We start from the raw sequence: 22,221 nt of genomic DNA, 5'->3' as shown, positions 1-22,221 counted from the left end.
AGACCCATTTCCTTTTGACGAAAGCACCTAAGACAATGGGCAATTTAGCATGGCCAATTTACCTAACCTGCACATGTTTGGACTGTGGGAGGAAACTGGAGCACCCGGAGGAAACCCACGCAGACAGGGGGAGAATGTGCAAACTCCCCACAGACAGTCGCCCGAGGCTGGAATCGAGCCTGGGTCCCTGGTGCTGTGGGGCAGCAGTGCTAACCACTGAGCCACCGTGTTGCCCCAAGATCTTTAGATTGTGGGAGAAAACTGGAGAACCCAAGGGAAACAGATGTGGGGAGAACATGCAAACTCCACACAGTCACCAGAGGCTGGAATCAAACCCAGGTTTTGGCATGGTGAGGCAGCACTGCTAACCACTGAGCCACCTTAAGGGCTGGGGAAGCTCAGCATCTATGGAGACAGCAACAGAGTCAAGGTTTTGAATCCAACATGACTTTTTTTGGGAACCCAACTGAGTTCAGAAAATAAATAATGTTGGACTCCAAGCTTCTCTGACTGCAGATGCTGCCAGACCTGCTGAGTTTCTTCAGCACCCTTCCTGGTGTGTGTGAAATCTCCATCATTCGCGGTACATCACCGCCGCCCTTCATCATTTGATGACAATATAAATACTACTGAGAAAGGCAAGCTCACAACGATTGCAAACTTCAAAGGGCACGTTTGCAGATGGGGTTGCACACAAAAGACATTAGAAGAAAGACATGGTTGTGGAGTTGCTGAACCATGGGCAGGAAGTGAAACAAGAACACTGAAATAATAAACAAAAACACGGATGAGGTTTAATGCCTACTCTCTCCAGATCCATGGGCAGTACCAGTCCCATTCCGCTGCACTACTGCTAAGTATCTATGTATTCCAGATCGATGTAAACACCATTGATCAGTATAGGATCTTCTTGCAAGTTTATTGTAAAAATGAGTTCTTCCCTTTCTGACTGCACAAACTAACATTGCTGTGTTTGTTTATTTTTTTGGTCTTCCGTTTTTCCAGACTGAGAAATTGCAGTAGAAGGACCTTTGAAGTGGAAATGAGGGAGGGCTGTGTTTGTAACAGCAACAGCGTTAGGAGCTGGGGGGGGTGGGTAACTGAGAGCTCTCCATTTCCAGCTGATCGTCAGAGCCCGGGCATTAGCAAAAGGAGAGGGAGGACCGAGGCTGGTCGCTCCTCTGTGTCGTGTTGAGATTTTCTGTTTCTGAACGAACTCGACCCTGACCAGGCGATTTTGTGTGTGTGTGTGTGTGTCGTTGCAAACCGTGCATAAACTGGATAACATCTGGCAGTTGTGTGCAACCAGACCAGCGCTGCAGGCAAGCAAAAGGAATGGACTAGTTATTTTTAAAGGGAGTTAATCCATCAGCTTTCCAGCCGTTTGGAGTCGGTACATCTCGGTATGTTTTATTCTTGCTTTAAATAGGGGTTCATTTTTATTTTACTGAGACTTTCTGCCTCTCTGTGTGAAATGATCGCTGAAACTAATTGTGATCCATTTTTTCAAGGTCTATATTCTCCATATTCATGTTTTAGACTTGAACCTGCATTTGTGTTACATCCCCTAACTGGCTGGGCTCGGGAACCTGCCGAGTGTGTCTTAAGTGCTGGGCTATACCAGTCCAGGATGTGCCCTTTCTGAAGTTCGTGTTCTTCTGCCATATCTTCCCAGCTTGTTACGGAGCCGTGTCACTTTGCCATCCTCGCTCAATCACACATCTGCCGGAGAGGGAACCAACACCATATCTGATTCTAAATGAAGCTCATGGAAACAAAACCAAATCCACGCACTCTTGTGTATGTGTGTGTGTATCCAGAAGGGCTTGCCTTGCATTGAAAAAAGCCTTTCTCGTCTCGGGACCGCACAAGATACTTTCTTGCTGTTCAATGAAGTGCTTTTGAAGTTCACTGTGTTGTGATGCAGGAAATCATTTTGGCAGTGACCAACGATTAGCGGTTTGAAGCCTCTGATGAAGGGTTGCTGACGTTCAATCAGATAAAGCCGGGCAGCTGATCAGAGTGAGAAAACTCCCTATTTAGCTCGGCCAAGCAAGCTGGTGGTTTTTCAGAAGGAAAGGCAACTCCCAGGTTTCTCATAGTATGAGCAGTGCTTGTTCAGCCTCAGTGGCAAATTGCAAGTCTCACATCAGCTTTCACAACCTTTCTTTCCAGCTGGGTCGCTTTGTCCCCAGATAAGACTCTGCTTAAATAAGACCAGAAGAAATGGAAACGGGAGAGGGCCGTTCGGCCCCTCGAGCCGACTCCATCATTCAATGAGATCATGGCTGACCCGGCAATCCTCACGTCCACTTTCCTGCCTTCCCCCCCGAAGCCTTGATTCCTGTGTACTTCAAGATAAATGACCTGCTTCTGCTCCTATATCATATGGTCTTATTAAGACGATAGCGAGTTGTCTGCTTAAATATCTCCCATTGTAGGCCCATTGTTGTCAGGTCAGGGAATGAGCCAGTGACAATGACGGAACAACAATTCCAACTCAGGATAGTGCTGGCTTGAAGGGAACCCGTGTTCTTCTGTGTGTTAAAAACTGAGATTTTGAATGATTTGGAGATGCTGGTGTTGGACTGGGGTGTACAAAGTTAAAAATCACACAACACCAGGTTATAGTCCAACAGGTTTAATTGGAAGCACACTAGCTCCTTCATAGGAGATTTTGAATGACTTAGTCCAAAAAATCTTGATGAGTTATTAAAAAACCTCTTGTAGATAATACACACTGGTGATGGAGAGGATAACTCTTCAAAATAAGTTGGAGGGTATCCATTGAGTGGCCTATTTTGCCCTAGATGATGTTGAGCTTCTTTGAGTCATGAAGCTGTGTACATGTAGGCAAATGGAGCATCTTGTAACACAGTTGTGCCTCACAAATGCTTTGAAGAATCAGTAGGTGACTCACTCTATGCAGGATGCACAGCCTCTGACCTGCTCTTATTACTACCATGGCAGTTCAGTTTCTGGTCAAAGGTGATCCCCAGAATGTCAAAGAGTTCACAGCATGGAAACAGGCCATTTGGCCCAACTTGTCCATGTCACTAAGTTTTCACAATTATCTAATCCCATTTACCTGCGTTTGGTTCATATCCCTCCATACCTATCCCATTGATGTACCTGTCCAAATGTTTCTAGAGTTGAGTCTTGAGGTGATATTTTGTTTTGCAGCTTCTTCCATTAGGATAGTCATTGGGAAGAGAGAGTGGGGGCAAACTGTTCTGAAAATGAATGATCTTTATTGTTTGCACAGATGGTTAATCTTGTGCTTTGTCATTGCTGATACTTGCTTCATTTCTTAAAATCTATTCTGTATTTTAAAGAAATGGTCAGTCTACTTTGTTCCCTCCTTTCCTGTTTTCTGTTCCAAATCTTTGATCATAGATATGACACTGATGTATTTCCAACATTGATCTGTGCAGCATCATGCAGCATGTCTTTGGATCACTTTCTTCTTTCTTATTCATTCGTGATGGGTATGGTCTAGTTATGTGTCTACTTGTCGGAAAATTTCATTACAGAACTTAAAGCTTCCTGTTGGTGATACATATGAGATTTGTTTTTGCTATTGGATGTTATCTTTCATTTCTCCTGCCAAGTTTTGTAATTCCATAAGATTGTCTTGTAGTAATTTTAATATGATCTACATCAATCAGAATCAATCAGTAGCCTGCTCTGCTCATATATGATAAAACTGTAGTTCCTCCTTATTGGGGTATTTTTGCAAATTGTTCTGAGTAGCGAAAGATGAAAAGCTTTACAGAATGTGTACTTTTCCAGCAATGGCCAGATTCTGTATAATTGAGATAAGCAACATGTCCAGACAAATTTTTTGTCCTCACTATTTCTGGCAGAAATGTCAATGGATTTAAAAATTCACATTGTTTGAATGGTGTCACTGCCTACTTTGCACAGGTTTAACTAAGACTTCGGAGCAGTGGCATTAGTTACAGTGATTTAGACCCACTTTCCCACCACTGAGCCAGCTTTTTGGGAGTGAGCGAAACCTGCTGCCATTCAACTGCCCACCTGAGCAATTACTTGCCCACTTTTGGAAGAAAGTTGATGATGCCATCAGAGTATTCCCAACGTCAAACATACCTCTCCACTCAGTTGTCTGGGGATGTCCTCCTTGCAGCAGGAGAGACTTTACATTCCTTCCAATTTCCTAATGCCCTTGTACCAGAGGGCCACAGCAAGTTATCCAGTAGGATTCCTGTTCCACAGTGATTGCCTAACAGCTATGACCATAGTTTCCTTTAAGCGTTGAACTGGTGCCATGGTGCTCTGATTGCACAGCATGGCCACTGTCCTTAGCAAGCCAGGGCTCCAAAAGGCTATGTGTTAATTGACTGAGTAAAATGATGCAGGCAATTGTATCTTGTAGGCTGGATTGCAAAATGGCCTGCACTAATTTAAAAACTAAAACGATAAGATTCTGCCCTGTGAGTGCAACTTTACCACTGGGACTGGTCTGTGTCAATATTCAACATTGTTTCTCAGGACAAGATAAACCTACTTCCTGAGAATGAATAATAAAAATACAAATTTATCTATCTCTCTTTGTTCCACCATTTAATTACCACTTCACTTTAACTTAGAAAATTAGCATTGCTGAACATGACAAGGTCATGACAAGGTCCCATAATTAATGTATGATATATGAGCTTGACTAGTCACTGGATTTGACAGCAAATATCTTGATTCAGAGGTTGTACCTTCAGCTTTAAGTAGGAAAATAAATTTCACTTAGAGTTTGTGGGCGGCACGGTGGCACAGTGGTTAAGAAAGGTTGTGAAAGCTGATGTGAGACCCGGGTTCAATTCCCAGCCTCAGGCGACTGACTGTTTGGAGTTTGCACGTTCTCCCCATGTCTGCGTGGGTTTCCTCCGGGTGCTCCGGTTTCCTCCCACAGTCCAAAGACCTGCAGGTCAGGTGAATTGGCCATGCTAAATTGCCCGTAGTGTTAGGTACGGGGTAAATGTAGGGGTATGGGTGGGTTGCGCTTTGGCGGGTTGGTGTGGACTTGTTGGGCCGAAGGGCCTGTTTCCACACTGTAATGTAATCTAATCTAATGTAATCTAATCTAAAAAAAAGGTGCACAGCATGGAAACAGATCCTTCGGTCCAACCCGTCCATGCCGACCAGATATCCCAACCCAATCTAGCCCCATCTGCCAGCACCCAGCCCACATCCTGGATTAGTGGTGCTGGAAGAGCACAGCAGTTCAGGCAGCATTCAAGGAGCAGCGAAATCGACATTTCGGGCAAAAGTCCTTCATCCTGATGAAGGGCTTTTGCCCGAAACGTCGATTTCGCTGCTCCTTGGATGCTGCCTGAACTGCTGTGCTCTTCCAGCACCACTAATCCAGAATCTGGTTTCCAGCATCTGCAGTCATTGTTTTTACCCAGCCCATATCCCTCCAAACCCTTCCTATTCATATACTCATCCAAATGTCTTTTAAATATTGCAATCGTACCAGCCTCCACCACTTCCTCTGGCAGCTCATTCCATACACGTACTACCCTCTGTGTGAAAAAGTTGCCCCTTAGGACTCTTTTATATCTTTCCCCTCTTACCCTAAACCTATGCTGTCTCGTTCTGGACTCCCCAACCCCAGGGAAAAGACTTTGCCTATTTATCCTATCCATGCCCTCATGATTTTGTAAACCTCTATAAACCTCAGCCTCCGAAGCTCCAGGGAAAACAGCCCCAGACTGTACAGCCTCTCCCTATAGCTCAAATCCTCCAACCCTGGCAACATCCTTTCAAGTTTCACACGATCTTTCCGATAGGAAGGAGATCAGAATTGCACACAATATTCTAACAGTGGCCTAGCCAATGTCCTGTACAGCCGCAACATGACCTCCCAACTCCTATACTCAATACTCTGACCAATAAAAGAAAGCATACCTAACACTTTCTTCACTATCCTATCTATCTGCGACTCCACTTTCAAGGAGCTATGAACCTGCACTCCAAGGTCTCTTTGTTCAGTAACACTCCCTAGCTCCTGACCATTAAGTGTATAAGTCCTGCTAAGATTTGCTTTCCCAAAATGCAGCACCTTGCATTTATCTGAATTGAATTCCATCTGCCACTTCTCAGCCCATTAGCCCGTCTGGTCCAGATCCTATTGTAATCTGAAGTAACCCTCTTCGCTGTCCACTACACCTCCAATTTTGGTGTCAACTGCAAACTTACTAACTGTACCTCTTATGCTCACATCCAAATCATTTATGTAAATGACAAAAAGTAGAGGGCTCAGCACCGATCCTTGTGGCACTCCACTGGTCACAGTCTGAAAAATAAACCTCCAACACCACCCTTTGAGCCAGTTCTGTATCCAAATGGCTAGATTCTCCCTGTATTCCATAAGATCTAACCTTGCTAATCAGTCTCCCATGGGGAACCTTGTCGAACGCCTTACTGACGTCCGTATAGATCACATCTACCACTCTGCCCTCATCAATGCTCTTTGTTACTCCTTCAAAAAACTCAATCACGTTTGTGAGACATGATTTCCCACGCACAAAGCCATGTTGACTATCCCGAATCCGAAACCTGAACACTTTGTGTGCAGTCCTGAGGGAGTGCCACGCTGTTAGAGGTATTATCCTTCAGATAAAGTTATAATCTGAGGTCCAATCTGCCTTTTTGGCTGATTGTTAAATTTCCCTGGATGCTAATAAATGACAAAGAGCAGGGAGATTTCCCTGCCTTGGGAATTAGTCTGAAGTGTCTTACAACCAGAAACAGTAATGCAGATTATCATGTATTATCTCATTGCTCTTGTGCGACCTTGTGTGCAAACTAGCAGCTACATTAAAATATTAACTGAAGTCCAAAATTATTTGATTGATTCGAAAGATGTCTGAAACATCCCAAGATCTTGAAAATAACTACAAAAATGTTAGTTCTTTCCTGTCTGTGAGCCACATTAGTTGGAATTGGAATGACTGTACATCATTCAAAATGATAGGTGGGTGAATGTTTAATTAACAATGAAGTATTTTTGCAAAATGAAAATCTTTCATATCTAGATTTTCAAAAGAAATAAACAACAAAGATTGGGATAATGATCTGTGGTGTGCATCTCTATAGACATTTATGAAGATTTAGAAGATATGATAATTGTGATACAAAATTTGGCTGTTTCCCTGAAATTTTCTGAGGACTATTCACGTACGTAGGTTCATAAGATATGGGAGTAGAATTAGGCCATTCGGCCCATTGAGTGTATTCTGCCATTCGATCATAACTCATATACTCCTCACCCCCACTTCTTACCTTCTCCCCACAACCCTTCAACCCATAACCAATTAAAAAGCCATCTAACTCCTCCTTAATTTTACTTACTGTCCCAGCACCACTGCACCTTGGGGTAGCAAATTTCACAGATTCACAATCCTTTGGGAGAAGAAGTTTTTTCTTAACTCTATTTTAAATTTGCTATCCCTTATTCTAAGACTATGGCCTCTTGTCCTAGAATACCCCACAAGAGAAAGCATCACTCCACACCTATTTTATCCATACCTTTTATTGTTTTGAATATAATCTCCCCAGATTCTTTGAAACTCTTGACAGTACAGGTCTAAGCTGTTCAATCTCTCTTCGTATGACAAACGTTTGACAAATGAGATGGGGATCTCTGGGATCAGTCTAGTGAACCTCCTCTGAACTGCCTTCAATGCCTCTACATCTTTCCTCAAATAACAGGACCAAAACTGTGCGCAATATTTCAGGTGCGACTGTGTATAGGGACAATTATATTTTCTTATCTTTACATTCTATTCCTTTTGCTCTAAAAGCCAACACTCCATTTTATTATCTGTTGTACCTGCACCTTCATTTTCTGTGACTCATGATCTCGGAATACCCAGATCCCTCTGCACTGGAGTGCCCCGATGTTTCTCTCCATTTAGATAAGTGCCATTTGTGAATCACCATTAACCAGAAGTTTAACTGCGCCAACAGTATAAATACTGTGTGTTATGGACCAGGCCAGACTCCCTCAAAACACTTCAAGAAAGTAACCCAGACCCCAAATTTGTCAGTTGTTTTAAGGAGGTATAGAGCAGATGTTCCAGGAGGGATGCAGTTGGTCAAACCACTTAATTTTAAACAAAACAGACTTTATTCTCAAGATTACTGAATGAAATACAAACAAAAGAGAACAGAATACAGAATAATTTAACCTATCTGAAAACCCAATAGATTACCGCAACTTACCGATGCTATCCCAAATATTTGCAACAATCTTCACAAACCCCCCTTGGCAAAAAAAAAGGAAAAATCAAACACAGGAGACAGAGAGAGATGGTGGAGAGATTCAGCAAAGACCACCTTCTTCCGTGTAGCTGTTTCTCTGACCAGCAACCTCAAAACTGACTGACTGCTTTCAGTGAATGGCCAGACTGCTAAAAACCAAAACAAATCCGAGAAAAGCTGAGCTGGAAGAATTGGCCATTCCTCTTTCATTGAACAAGCGTTTGTTTTTAATTTGAAAGCCTGTATCTGAGGCAGTTTCTGTCAGCTATAATCAAACTTGCCCTAAAACCCTTCAAACCTAGACTTTTCAGAGTCACTGCTTTTACCAACTCTCTGAAAAAATTCAAGGACAGCATAACCTTGTTAAAGGAGCAGTATCATCACATATGGCTACACAATTCAGTCAGAATCATGGAATTTACCAGTGAGTAATTCATGTCTTAATTTCCCCAAAGGGTCAGTGAACCTGATTTCTCTTCATAGATTCTACCAGACCTGCTTAGTTTTTCCAGTAATTTCCGATTTTGTTTCTGTCTTCCATCTACAAAGCACAAGTCAGGAGTATGATGGAATACTCTCCACTTACTTGAATGAGTGCAGCTCCAACAAAAAGTGGGTTTAAAGTCTCCCACTTGACTGGCATCCCATCCACCAAGTTAAGCATGAATTCCCTCCAATGTGGCTGCAGAATACACTTTACAAGATGCATTGCAGTAACTTGCCAAACGTTTTGTGACAGCATCTTCGAAACCCTCAACCTCTGCTCCGTAGAACAACAAAAACTCTACCAGCTAGAAGTTCCCTTCCAAATCAAAGGCCACTCTTGGAAATACATCACCAGTCCATCATTATCACTGGATCAGAATCTTAAAATTCGATCTCTACCAGTATTGTGAGTGTACCTTTGCCATGTAGACTGTCCCCATTAAAGAAGAATGACTATTTGCTAGACTTTTTAGTTATGCTTGAAATACTTGAAGAAATAGAAAAAAGGTCTTGTCTTGCATGGTTGAATTGCATTTTGATGCATGACACATCGTTATGATCACTCATTGAATGTTTAACATATGGCAGGAAATGTGACTGAATTATTGCACATATAAACTGCATTGTACAGAAGACATATTCTCAAAGGTGCTGGAAGAACCAAATTTAATAGCACAGAAGGAGACTATTAAGTTTATTCTATTTATGCCAACTATTTACAACTCAGGAATTGTCTGGAGAGAGCTGAGCTGTATCTTGCCAATCCACTCACATATTTAGTCCTAGAAACAATTTTAATCTCAGTTTGAGTCCTGCTTGTTGATGGTGAATTTTAGTATAATTTGTTTGCATTCTGCAAAAGCCATTTTGTTCTGTTTCCAGCCTTTACAGCTAATTTTGAGATAGTTAGTTGTGAATTTCATGTTTTATTTCTGTTCCTGCCAAGAAATGTTGTCAGATTTTGACAAACATTGTTAGACAATAAACTCTAGTTTGCTATAGTTGATGGGCAGAGAGATTAGATTAGATTACTTACAGTGTGGAAACAGGCCCTTCGGCCCAACAAGTCCACACCGCCCTGCCGAAGCGTAACCCACCCATACCCCTACATCTACATCTACCCCTTACCTAACACTACGGGCAATTTAGCATGGCCAATTCACCTGACCTACACATCTTTGGAGTGTGGGAGGAAACCGGAGCACCCGGAGGAAACCCACGCAGACACGGGGAGAATGTGGAACTCCACACAGTCAGTCGCCTGAGGCGGGAATTGAACCCGGGTCTCTGGCGCTGTGAGGCAGCAGTGCTAACCACTGTGCCACCGTGCCGTGGGAGTGCAGGTCCATTGTACCCTGAAGGTTGCTGCACAGGTGGATAGAGTGGTCAAGAAGGCATATAGTATGCTTGCCTTCATTGTACAGGGTATTGAGTATAAGAGCTGGCAAGTCATGTTAAAATTGTACAATACTTTGGTTCGGCCGCATTTAGAATACTGTGTACAGTTCTGGTCACCACATTACCAAAAGGATGTGGACGCTTTGGAGAGAATACAAAGAAGGTTTACGAGGATGCTCCCTGTATGGAAGGTGCTAGTTATGAAGAGAGATTGAGTAGGTTAGGTTTATTTTCGGTAGAAAAAGGAGATTGAGGGGGGACCTGATTGAGGTTTACAAAATCATGGAGGGTATAGACAGGGTGAATAGAGACAAGCTTTTTCCCAGGGTGAAGGATTCAATAACCAGAGGTCATGCTTTCAAAGTGAGAGGTGGGAGGTTTAAGGGAGATACATGCGGTAAGTACTTCACACAGAGGGTGGTGGGTGTTTGGAACGCATTGCCAGCAGAGGTGGTAGAGGCAGGCACGGTAGATTCATTTAAGATCCGTCTGGATAGATGCATGAGGAGGTGGGGAGTGGAGATATGCAACAAGTGATCACTTCCACTTTGTTCTGAAAGTTGTAGATTCATGACCAGATTTTCATCCTCAAAAATACTATAGTCTTTGTATAATTGCTGTGATATTGAAGCATCATGTGAGGAGCTGAAAAAGTCAACAGAATAGGAATTCTCAAGCTTCTGATATTAAGTTTTTAACAATTTCACCAAATTCATCAAAGTTGACATCCACATAGTGATGAATTTTCAAAACAAGTTGACCTTGCTTTTCCCCTCAGTTTAGTATATCATGAAATTAGTCCTTCTGTGACTCTGATCAATCCAATAGCATCTGGTTCCAGTAATGAAACATTACTAAGGATTTCTCACCCTGGTGTTTAACAGAAGCAATGTGATTTCCAGTTGCATTGATCTGAGGTGAGAATAGATTGGGGTTTGGATCTAGACAGCCTGTTTGAACTCATTGTCAGTGTTTAGGTATGGATAATGGCTACTTGAGCAAAGCATGAGAGGATCTACAACACCCAAGGAGAGATTCCGCTGCTCGGAGTGAACCTGGTCAGGAGAGGGGAGAGAAAATAAAACTTTGAAAGGTTATGTTTAGCAGCTACAGAAGGGAAAATAAATATTGGCTCAGCTAAGTAGACTTGTTGGACCAAATGGCATGCTTCTTCCCAAATATATCAATAAAAACTGCTTATGAACATTCTGCACCAATTCATAAAGTCTACACAGAAAATAGCAACTTAGTTCCAGGTGTGATACTCCCGTCAAGTTCTTCCCCAACCTATCCTCTGGATCCTGATCAATTAGTTCCTGAATCTCTAAGTGTTCTAAAGGTGAAGTTAATTTAAAGGAAATTAAAGGATTTGTTCATCCATGAGAAGGCCATTTTTGAACCATTGCCATCTGTGCACTGATGGTTCCCATAGAAAGATGTGAGAAACAGTCCTGGGAAATAGACTCAGTAACAATGAAGGACTAGAGCTTTCACGACTTGTTCTGATGCATATATTTAGATATTTGTTTCCACTGTATTTATGTTGGACAAATTCTTTTGGGTTCATAATTAAGAATTCTGTTCCAGAATGATTTGGAAATTGTAGGCTGGCAGTCAGACATCTGGAACAAAAATGATCTTGAGGTTCCTTTCTAAAATTCTTGTGGTGTGAGTGACAATAGAAAGGTTGTATTCATAGACCATTTGTAAACATCATGAAGACAGGAAGAGTGAACTACAGGGTTTGGGTCTGAGGGATAACTAGGTTTCTTTCTTCATATGGTAATAGCAAACCAGTTAGTGCTTTGTAAGTTGGTCAAATATATGATAATTTTTCCGGTACTTGTTCACAAATTACTGTTGTTTTTATTCACTTTTCAAACTTATCATGGAAGGAATTTCAACTTATTTACTAGCAACGTGGTTCTTAAGTATATTAAGTAGAAAAGACTAGTGAAGAATAGAGTGGGGCCCATAAGGAACAAGCAGGGTAAACTGCTCTCTGAAGTAAAGGGCATGGCAGAGTTAGTAAATGAGTACTTTGTTTCTGTCTTTAGCAAAATTGGAAAATGGTGAAAATGGCCTTATTGAAAATGTCTGTGTTGAGCAACTGAGCAGTGCAGTGATAGAGAAAGAAGAGGCTTTTCCAGGCCTCTCTGAGCACAGGATTTATCCCAAAGACTGGGGGATTGCAAATGCGATGCCATTGTATAAGAAAGGGGCAAAGGATAACCTAGGAAATGACAGACCTGTCAGCTTGACATCAATAACAGGAAAACTAATGGAAGCCATAATATGAAATAAATTAATATGACATAGAGAAAGAGAAGTTAATACTCGGCTTTTGTCAAGGGCTGATCAGGGCTGACAAATTTAATTGAATTCTTTAAGCTGACACAGGCAGTGGATGAGGGGAATGCTGTGAATGTGATGTATTTGAACTTTCAGAAAGCATTTGATGTGATGTCACATGACAGTTGGTTAGCAAATTGGAAGTGTTTGGGTTTGATGTGAAATTGGCAGCATGGATTAGGAATTGGCTAAAAGGTAGAAAAAAGAGGGTATGTATAGGTAGGTATTTCTCAGATTGGAAAGTGATGTTTCCCAGGATTTGGTTTTTCTGATTTTTATAAATGATTTAGAGATGGTATTGAGGGCAATATCTCTAAATTTGCAGATGATAGTCAGCGAGGCAGAACAGTGAATTGTGAGAATGATGCTGAGTGGTTTCATTGACAAGTTGGCCAAATGGTCAGACACCTAGCAAATCAGTTTTAATGCATAGAAATGTAAGGTCTTGCATTTTGGTAGAAGAAACACAGAAAGACAATACAGGCTCAATGGTACAACTCTGAGGGGAATTCAGAAGCAGAGATATCTTGGGGTTCACTTGCATAATTTTCTGAAGGTGGCCAGGTAAGTTGAAACAATTGTTAAAAAAGCTTATAGGATCCTCGCATTTATAAATAGAGGCATAAAGTATGGAAGCAAGGAAGTGATACCATGCCTCTATAATTCATTGATTAGAATACATTAGAGTATTGTGTTCAGCTCTGGCACTGTATTTAAGGGAGGATGTTAAAGGTCTGGAGAGAGTTCAAAGGAGATTTTTGGTAATGATACCAGGAATGAAGGATTTTAGATACAGGAAAAGATTAGAGGAATTGTGCTTATTCTCCTTGTAACAGAGATGATTAAGAGGTGACCTTGTTAAGGTGCTCAAAATTATGAATAATTTTGCCAGGATAAAAAAGGAATTTCTGATTCCACTAGTTGGTCTGTCAGTAAAGAGGAGGTGCCATTTCAAGATTGTCAGTAAGAGAGCTAGGAGTGAGATGAGGATAAACTTCGTTACTCAGCGAGTTGCTAAGATGTGGAATACGCAGCCTAGAAAACTGGAGGATGCAGATTCCATACAAAGTTTCAAAACAGATCTCACTATATATTTGAAAGTGATGAATTCAGAGGGCTATGGAGATAGGGCTACAGAATGGATTTAGTTGGATAACTCTTTTGTGATACAATAGTCTCTTTCTGTACTTAAAGTTCTATGATTCTATACATTTAAATTGTAAATCTAGCACCGTTTTCATCGGGTACAGAATGAAATCCAGAGGAGATCATTTTCTTTTCACCCTTTAATAGCTGGTAGAACTAAAATCATCCTGGAGGAGCTTGAAAAACTCAGAGGTCTAAGAATGGAAATTAGTTTGTTCCATCTCCTTGGTGCTAAGGTAAAGCATCTCCAGTCTACATGTAATGCTTCTCCTTTGGATATTGTTTAGTGATTTGATTTGATTTATTATTGTCACATATACCTCAGTACAGTGAAAAGTTTTGTTTTGCATGCAGTATGAGCAGATCAGACCCAACATGTGCATTAGGGTAATAGAATAGGGTGAGGAATACACTGTTATGGCTGCAGCGAAGGTGCACAGAGAGCAAGATCAGCATTAAAGTTCCATGTGGTGATCAGACAATTAACCAGTGTTGATGCTGACTATCTTGTCAGATCTAGAAAGTAGGAAATTCTAGTGTGCTGGAACTGATCTATTCCTTCCCACATTTTTGTTGCGAAGTTTCTTCCTTTAGTTTTGTGAAAACAAGATAGAAATGGGAATAGATCCAGATCTGAAACACAAACAGTCAATTCTCGAGGTCTAGCAATGTGACTTATTACATTTTTTCTCTGAATAATAATGGATCTGTTACGGTGCTATGTATGAAGTACAAATAATATTTATATTGATATAACCATAGGGTAGAATGTTGAGACTGAAGCTGCTACTGTAAAGCTTGCAAAATAGAGTTATTAATTGGAAATTTAGATACAAAGATTATGTCCCTACATAATTTTCCATCTAAATGTATTAGAAACCTCCTGTTGTGTGGTCTTAATAATTACATCCAATAAGATGTTTGAGCCTTGTGGCCATGCTTGATATGCAATGTACTGGTGGTGTGCTGAACTCACATTGCTTTAACATGCTGGTAAATGGTGATTACTACTTATTATGATCTTATCTCTCTTGCTGTTTTGTTCCAGGGTAATGAATTCTCTCTGAACCATGTGACATATAGGGGTTTTCCATAACATCAGTGAGAAATCAGCACAACCCTCTGAAATGACAGATGGCTAAAATTTGTGCCATTTCTTTAAGGCTTCTGATATTTTCAATTGAAGTTGAAGATCAGGGGAACAGTTTTGGGACAATGGGACATTGGATAATTCCCCACAGAATTTCAAGACTCTACCTACACCTACATGAAGACTTAAGAGTCCAAGCAGCATGGAAACAGACCCTTCAGAGTTGATAAAGTGTGGCGCAGGAAACGGCAGCATCTGAGGAGCTAGAGAGTCAATATTTCAGGCATAACCCTTCATGAGTCCTGATGAAGGGTTATGCCTGAAACATTGATTCTTTTGCTTCTCAGATGCTGCCTGACCTGCCACACCTTTTCCTGCGCCATACTTTATCGACTTTGGCTTTGTAACATCTGCAGCCCTCACTATGTCCTAACAGACCCTTCGGTCTGACCAGTCCATGCCAACCATGTTCACAACCTAAACCAGTCCCACTCGCCTGCACTTGGCTCATATCCCTCCAAACCTTTCCTTTTCCTGAACTTATCCAAATGTCTTTTAAATGCGGTAACTGTACCTGCATCCATCACTTTCTCTGCCAGTTCATTCTACACATGAACCACTCTCTGTGTAGAAATGTGGCCACTCCTATCCTTTTTAAAACTTTCTCCTCTCACCTTAAAAATATGCCCCTAGTTTTGAACTCCCCTTCCTTAGGGTCATTCACCTTATCTTAGCTGCTCATGATTTTATAAACTTATATAAGGTTACCCCTCAGCCTCCAATGCTCCAGGGAAACTGCCCCAGCCTATTCAGCCTCTCCCTACAGCTCAAACCCTCCAACACTGGCACCGTCCTTGTAAATCTTCTCAGCACCCTTTCAAGTTTAACAACATCTTTCCTATAGCAGGGAGACTAGAATTGAAAGCAGTTTTCCAAAAATAGCGACCTCCCAACTCCTATATTCAATGCACTGACCAATAAAGCAAAGCATACCAAATCCTTCCTTCAGTACCTTGTCTATCTGTGACTCCACCTTCAAGGAATTATAAACTTGCACTCCAAGGTCTTTTTGCTTTGCAACACTCGCCAGGACCTTACCATAAAGTGTATAAGTCCTGCCCTGATTTCCCTTTCCAAAATGCAACACTTCACATCTATCTAAATTAAACTCCACCTGCTAATCCTCAGCCCATTGGCCCATTGGATCAATCCTCAACATGCTATTGTATTGTCCTCAATACCATGAACACCTGCCTTGCACAATAACCTTTTATGTGGCATATTTCTTGAAATGCCACACCTGAGGCCAGTATCCCATCACCAAGTCACCCTTTACTTACACATGGAGAGTCCTTGACAATTATCCAGCTCCCTCAGAGACAGCTCTCAGAGTGAACAGAACCTCTGACATTCCTGTTCTTACCTGTCAACCATGTCTCCTTGATTGGACCAGATTAACAGCCCCAAACGGGAAACTCACATTCAATGAGATCCACCTGGCTGACCTTGTTACAATCACTACATCTCTCTGCATCTGAGTTATAAGCCTATTTTTATTTTGTAGCTCCTACTGGGGCATTTTAGCACCAGGTCAGGTTTCTTCGACTCTAAATCTGATATGGGTGGCATGAAATGCACAGTAGATCGCCTCTTGCACCCAGAGTGTTGCAGAAGCAATTCATTCCCTTCTTCAGGAGACAAAGGCACCAAGGTGGCAATATCCGCTGTGTCCATCTCAGATGCCAAAGCATCTTCAGTGCTTGATGAAGGTGGAGATTCCTTAGGTTCTGGAACAGTCAGAAATTTTGTCATGGAGTTGGGCACGTTTTGCTCCTGCACTGAGTTTGCAGCTTTCATATGGTCCACATACTTGTTCAGGACTGTTGCACCCACCCGAACGTTATTCACCACTAGACCTGACCTCATGTTGACCATGCCTCTTACCGATGCAGGGTCAATCCGATGGGTCCTACACCAAACTTCATCCCGGAAGCAAATTTCTCTCTCGCTTGCTGGAGTCTTGGGTCCGACATTGGCATTCCTGATGCCATTTCACCTCCGCCCTCCCCCCGATCGGAGATCAATATTTAATCTGGTGTATCGTCTTCTCCCCTTAACAACTCTGCCTGAGCTATCCCTGTAGTGCTTGAGGGGTGGTCCTAAAATCAAATGGGAAGATGGAAATTTTGGTATCTAGTGAAGCAGTAGGCTGTTTCTTTCAGCCTGCTTTCAACGTTTGGACTGCTCTTTCTATGACAGCTGATCTTGTCCCTTTGTGTTTCAGCTTTCTGCAATGTTTTCTTTTGCAATTTTCTTTGGTAACTTATCAGAATCTAGGTAATTATGGAAGATCTACATTGTATGCCATGCAACAGTCAGCCATTGACTTGAAATGCTGAGGATCAACACACAATGTTATTCTTTACAATCACAGGAAATATTTAGAACATATACCCTCACTGTATCTCCATGCTCCAAGTGCTGCACTTGATTGCCTATTTTACACACCATTCGATAATAGTGTCCGTTGATGTTAATGGCAATGAAAATCTGATGAGGGAGAGAACACTGCTGCCTGTTTCATGCAGCTGTCCAAAATGGACTTTGTCTCGATATGAACTAAAATGGGCCATTTTTTTCTCAACAGTCGGGACTGTGAAAAAAAGTAGTGAATTGCCAACAAGTGCATGACAAAGAAATTTGTAAAGATATGGTGTACAATATAGTATTGGTAGAATTGGAAATATCTGTCACAAGGCTGGATGCTGTGCAACTTTGACATTTGCTGAATTTGAGATCACAGGAAAAAATGATATAATTAAAGTGGTTTCTGAACAATTATATTTCTATTGTTAACCTTCAGCACCAGTCATAAGCTTGTAAATTGATAGCATTTTGATGGTAAAGGGTGCTCTCACTGTGTTCTGCGGTTTCAAGGCTTGTGAGCAAAGGTTTAATCCTGCATAATTGGGCAGGAATGAAACCAAGTATGGATATTGCAATATGTAATCAGGAATGCAAACTTCATCATCAACTTGAGGGTGGGATGGTGGCTTAGTGGTTAGCACTGCTGCCTCACAACACCAGAGTCCCAGGCTCAATTCCAGCCTCGGGCGACTGCCTGTGTGGAGTTTGCACATTCTCCCCATGCCTGCGTGGGTTTCCTCTGGGTGCTCCGATTTCCTCCCACAGTCCAAAGATGTGCAGGGCAGGTGAATTGGCCATGCTAAACTGCCTGTAGTGTTAGGTGGATTAGTCAGAGGGAAATGGATCTGCTCTTCAGAAGGTCGGTGTGGACTTGTTGCCCCAAAGGGTCTGGTTCCACACTGTAGGGATGAATCAAACCTAATCTAATCATCTGAGAAATAAGTGACAAAATTTGGCAATATGACAATAATCAAAATTGTTATATCTTAAGTTGGCAGGTAAGCATTTCACATATTTTTCTTTCAAATCAAAAGATAAAATGATGGGCCCACCATCCGTGGTTCACTAAAACAGTTATACACAGCATTAGGCTTAAAGAAAGAACACATAATTGCTTAAATTTGGGTGGCAGTTCAGAAACTTTTGCAGAATATTAAAAAATGGCAAAGAATAACTAAGAAGTTAACAGGGAGGGAACAATGAAAGTATAAGAGAAAACTAGCTAGAAATATAAAAACAGCTAGTAAGTGTTTCTATAGTTATTTGGTAATGCAAAACAGTGAGCTTGGAGAATTAATGATGGAAAATAATGAGATGACAGATCAATTGAAAAGATGGTATTTATCAATCTTAACTGTAGAGTACTATGTTAATGGTAATAGTATAATAATTAAACACTCTTCAGGAATTGCTTGACTCTATGTGTTAATTTATTTAAAACACAGTAAAAAAAAACTTGCATGTTATGGTGCAAACATTCCAGCAGCCAAGTAATTTCTGTATGCAGCTTGTAAACTCCAAAATTGAAAATATCCAGCACATGTTGTTTTAAAGATAAATTAAAGATACTTCAAGATAAAGTACATGTACAATATACGTGTCCTTTCCAAAAGAAAGATTAACTATTTACAAACCCAAGATAAGTCTAATTGCTGATATGTCCACATTTCATGATGGTGACTTTGTTGTTCCTGTTCATGTTTCAGATATTGTACACAATATCATAAAACTGGGACGAAGTTGGGAAAATGGAACAGACATTATTTGTACCTAGTTCCTCTCACCATTACACCATTATATGTACAGACCACAAAGGATCTTGGTTCTGAACACATTCTTGTCAACTCGACTGGCTTCCATGTACCTTCTGTGAGGTCCTGAATGCAAGCTTACACAGAACATAGAACATAGAATGTTACAGCGCAGTACAGGCCCTTTGGCCCTCGATGTTACGTCAACTTGCGAAATTGATCCGATGCTCATCTAACTGACACTGTTCCATTATTATCCATATGTATGTCCAATGCCCATTTAAATGCCCTTAATGTCAGCAGTTTACTACTGTTGCAGGAAGGCCATTCCATGCCCCTACAACTCTCTGAGTAAACAAACTACCCCTGATATCTATCCTGAATATATCACCCCTCAATTTAAAGTTATGTCCCCTCAGGTTAGCATTCACCATTCAAGGAAAAAGGCTCTCACTGTCCACCTTGTCCAATCCTCTGATTATCTTATACGTCTCAATTAAGTCACCTCTCAACCTTCTTCTCTCCAATGAAAACAGCCTCAGTTCCCTCAGCCTTTCCTCGCAAGATCTTCTTTCCATACCAGGCAACATTCTAGTAAATCTCCTCTGAACCCTTTCCAAAGCTTCCACGTCCCTCCTATAAAGTGGTGACCAGATCTGCATGCAATACTCCAGGTGCAGCCTTACCAGTGTCTTGCACAGCTGAATCATGACCTTGTGGCTCTGAAACTCAATCACCCTGCCAATAAACACCAACACACCATATGCCTTCTTAACAACCCTATCAACCTGGGTGCTAACTTTCAGGGATTTATGCACCTGGACAAAGAGATCTCTTTGATCAATTACACTGCCAAGAATTTTACCATTAATCCAGTACTCTCCATTCCTGGTACTTCTTCCGAAGTGAACTCCCTCACATTGAGAGTCATAGAGTCATAGAGATGTACAGCACAGAAACAGACTCTTCGGTCCAACCCGTCCATGCCAACTAGATATCCCAACCTAATCTAGTCCCAACCTAATCTGCATGCACAATCACCTGATGAAGGAGCGTCACACCGAAAGCTAGTGTGCTTCCAATTAAACCTGTTGGACTATAACCTGGTGTTGTGTGATTTTTAATTTTGTACACCCCAGTCCAACACCGGCATCTCTGAATCATAATCTAGCCCCACCTGCCAACACCCAAACTTCATTTACTACTTCTCAACTCAGCTCTGCATCTTATCTATGCCCCTCTGTAACCCACAACATCCTTCAGCACTATCCCTAACTCTTAGTGAGTTAGATGACCTTAGTGTCATCTGCAAATTTACTAAATTCTACATCCACCTCCAGATCATTTATAAAAATGACAAACAGCAGTGGCACCAAAACAGATCTTTGTGGCACACCACTGGTAACTGAGCTCCAGGATGAACATTTCCCATCAACCACCACCTTTTAGCCAGCCAATTTCTGATCCAAACCGCTAAATCACCTTCAATCCTGAAACTCCTTATGTTGTGCTTGTTGTCCCACTTGTACTCTTGGGCATAACTGTACCTGTATTTTCATCGTGTACATTTTCAAGAGAGAGCAAGTTCCAGATTTTATCCGGGAATGTTTGCACCTGGAGAATTTAAACTTTATAGAGGATTATGAGGCACTTAACAAATGAGTTATCTGTGCATATCTTGCTAAAAGCTGAAAGGCACATGGGAATAAAATTATTAATCATTTATCCTGATAATATATACAATTATTGGGCAGAATCTTGTCAGAGTCTGCATGATGTAGGCTATGGTGAGATTTTGTAACAGAAGAGTGTTCTGGCGAGACTTACCTTGATAGCAGGAGCATCATGATGTATCTTCTATGCTTTTGCCAGGCAGCATAGTGAGTTTGCATTGGTGAGTTGGCAATTAAGAGGAGTTATTTAGGAGCAAATTACTGCGGATGCTGGAAACTGTGTTCAAAACAATAAATGCTGCAAATCACAGTGGGTTAGATAGCATCCATGGAGAGGGAACAAGCTAAGTTTTTGAGTCTAGATGGTGCTTCATCAGAGCTGTGATGAAGCATCATCTAGACTCGAAATGTTAGCTTGTTCTATCTCCATGGATGCTGTTTGCCTCACTGTGATTTTCAACATGTTTTGTTTTCAGTAAGGGGCATTGTTGTTTGTTAAACTCCATGTTAATGACTCAACACACCTCACACATATTCAGCTTCCTAGGTTACCAAACATGTTGAGCAACCTCGATGGAATTGCTTAGGTTGTTATATGCAGTCAGAGCACCTTGTGACAGTGGAGGTCTCACCACTTGAAGTTTGAGGCAGTGACAGAGCAGAGATCCATCATTTTCTGAGTATGGATGTGCCCTTATAAATTTACCTGTGTACTGAGCCCTTTCACTTAAAGGTTGTGTAAAGGCAGAAAGGGAGGAAAAGATAAGGAAACACACATTTGTAAAAAGCTGCTGATAAAGCTGAATGTGAGTAATGGCAACAATAGTGCATATCTTGTAATCTTTATTGCTTTCTTTTGAACAACTCAATAATAAGATTACCTGAAAAAATGGAATGCTGCCTGCCTCAGTGTGTAGTAGCAGCAAGCTCCATCCATTCACTTACACCTTCACTGTTTCTATTGCTTAGTGGCAAAGGTTCTTAAAATGGCAGAATATCTACATCAGTTGCAAAGCCTTTGACAATAATACGTGATAGCTTTGGGCTTTTAACATGAGCCATGGATCAATCTCCTACTGTGTCAGCAGATTTCCCTTCATCGTCAATTCTGTCAACACGTTAATCATTATTTTGTTGTTTGAAAGGCAGTTCTGCAATAAATTAATTTATTCGTCCATTTTCCATTATAGTGCATTGCTAATTCGAGTGAAGATTAAGTAATGCATGACGATACTTTCACAACTGGGATCTGATTAATTCATGTGCAGCTGATAACTTCGAAGAAATATTAATAAGACTAATGAATTTTTTAAAAATGATTAGATCACAGAGCTGTTTGAATCTAGAGGCCTGCAAAAATATTCAGAGAGAGAGAGAAAGACTGGAGTCCAAAACTCACCACAGTAGCATTAATCATTAAATTTGATTAATGCAATCATTCTGCAATATTTATAAAAAGAAGTAGCATCAGCCATGTTCATGAAGCTGGGTTGTAGTAAAGGCCAATATCTAAATTTCTTCCCTTTGGGCGTGTAACCAGTTATCCTTACTCAGCTGATTCACAGCAATGTGATCAACTCTTAACTGCCCTCTGCTTGGGCTTAACAAGCAGTCA

The 22,221-nt window shown here is 41.2% G+C and overlaps 1 protein-coding gene across 1 annotated transcript in view; it reads left to right on the top strand.

The window, feature by feature from the left end:
- The first annotated feature begins 1,149 nt into the window (after window positions 1–1,149).
- The window catches only part of rab27b (RAB27B, member RAS oncogene family), a 151,726-nt gene continuing 130,654 nt past the window's right edge, over window positions 1,150–22,221 (top strand). The window contains exon 1 of the mRNA XM_072574125.1: window positions 1,150–1,403. The gene's annotated coding sequence lies outside the window, so the exon portion shown is untranslated. The remainder of the gene's footprint in view (window positions 1,404–22,221) is intronic.

Source organism: Chiloscyllium punctatum, chromosome 1 (genome assembly GCF_047496795.1).
Source record: "Chiloscyllium punctatum isolate Juve2018m chromosome 1, sChiPun1.3, whole genome shotgun sequence".
NCBI lineage: Eukaryota > Metazoa > Chordata > Chondrichthyes > Orectolobiformes > Hemiscylliidae > Chiloscyllium > Chiloscyllium punctatum.
Note: the sequence above shows the minus strand (reverse complement) of the source record. Positions and strands in the feature narration are given on the sequence as shown.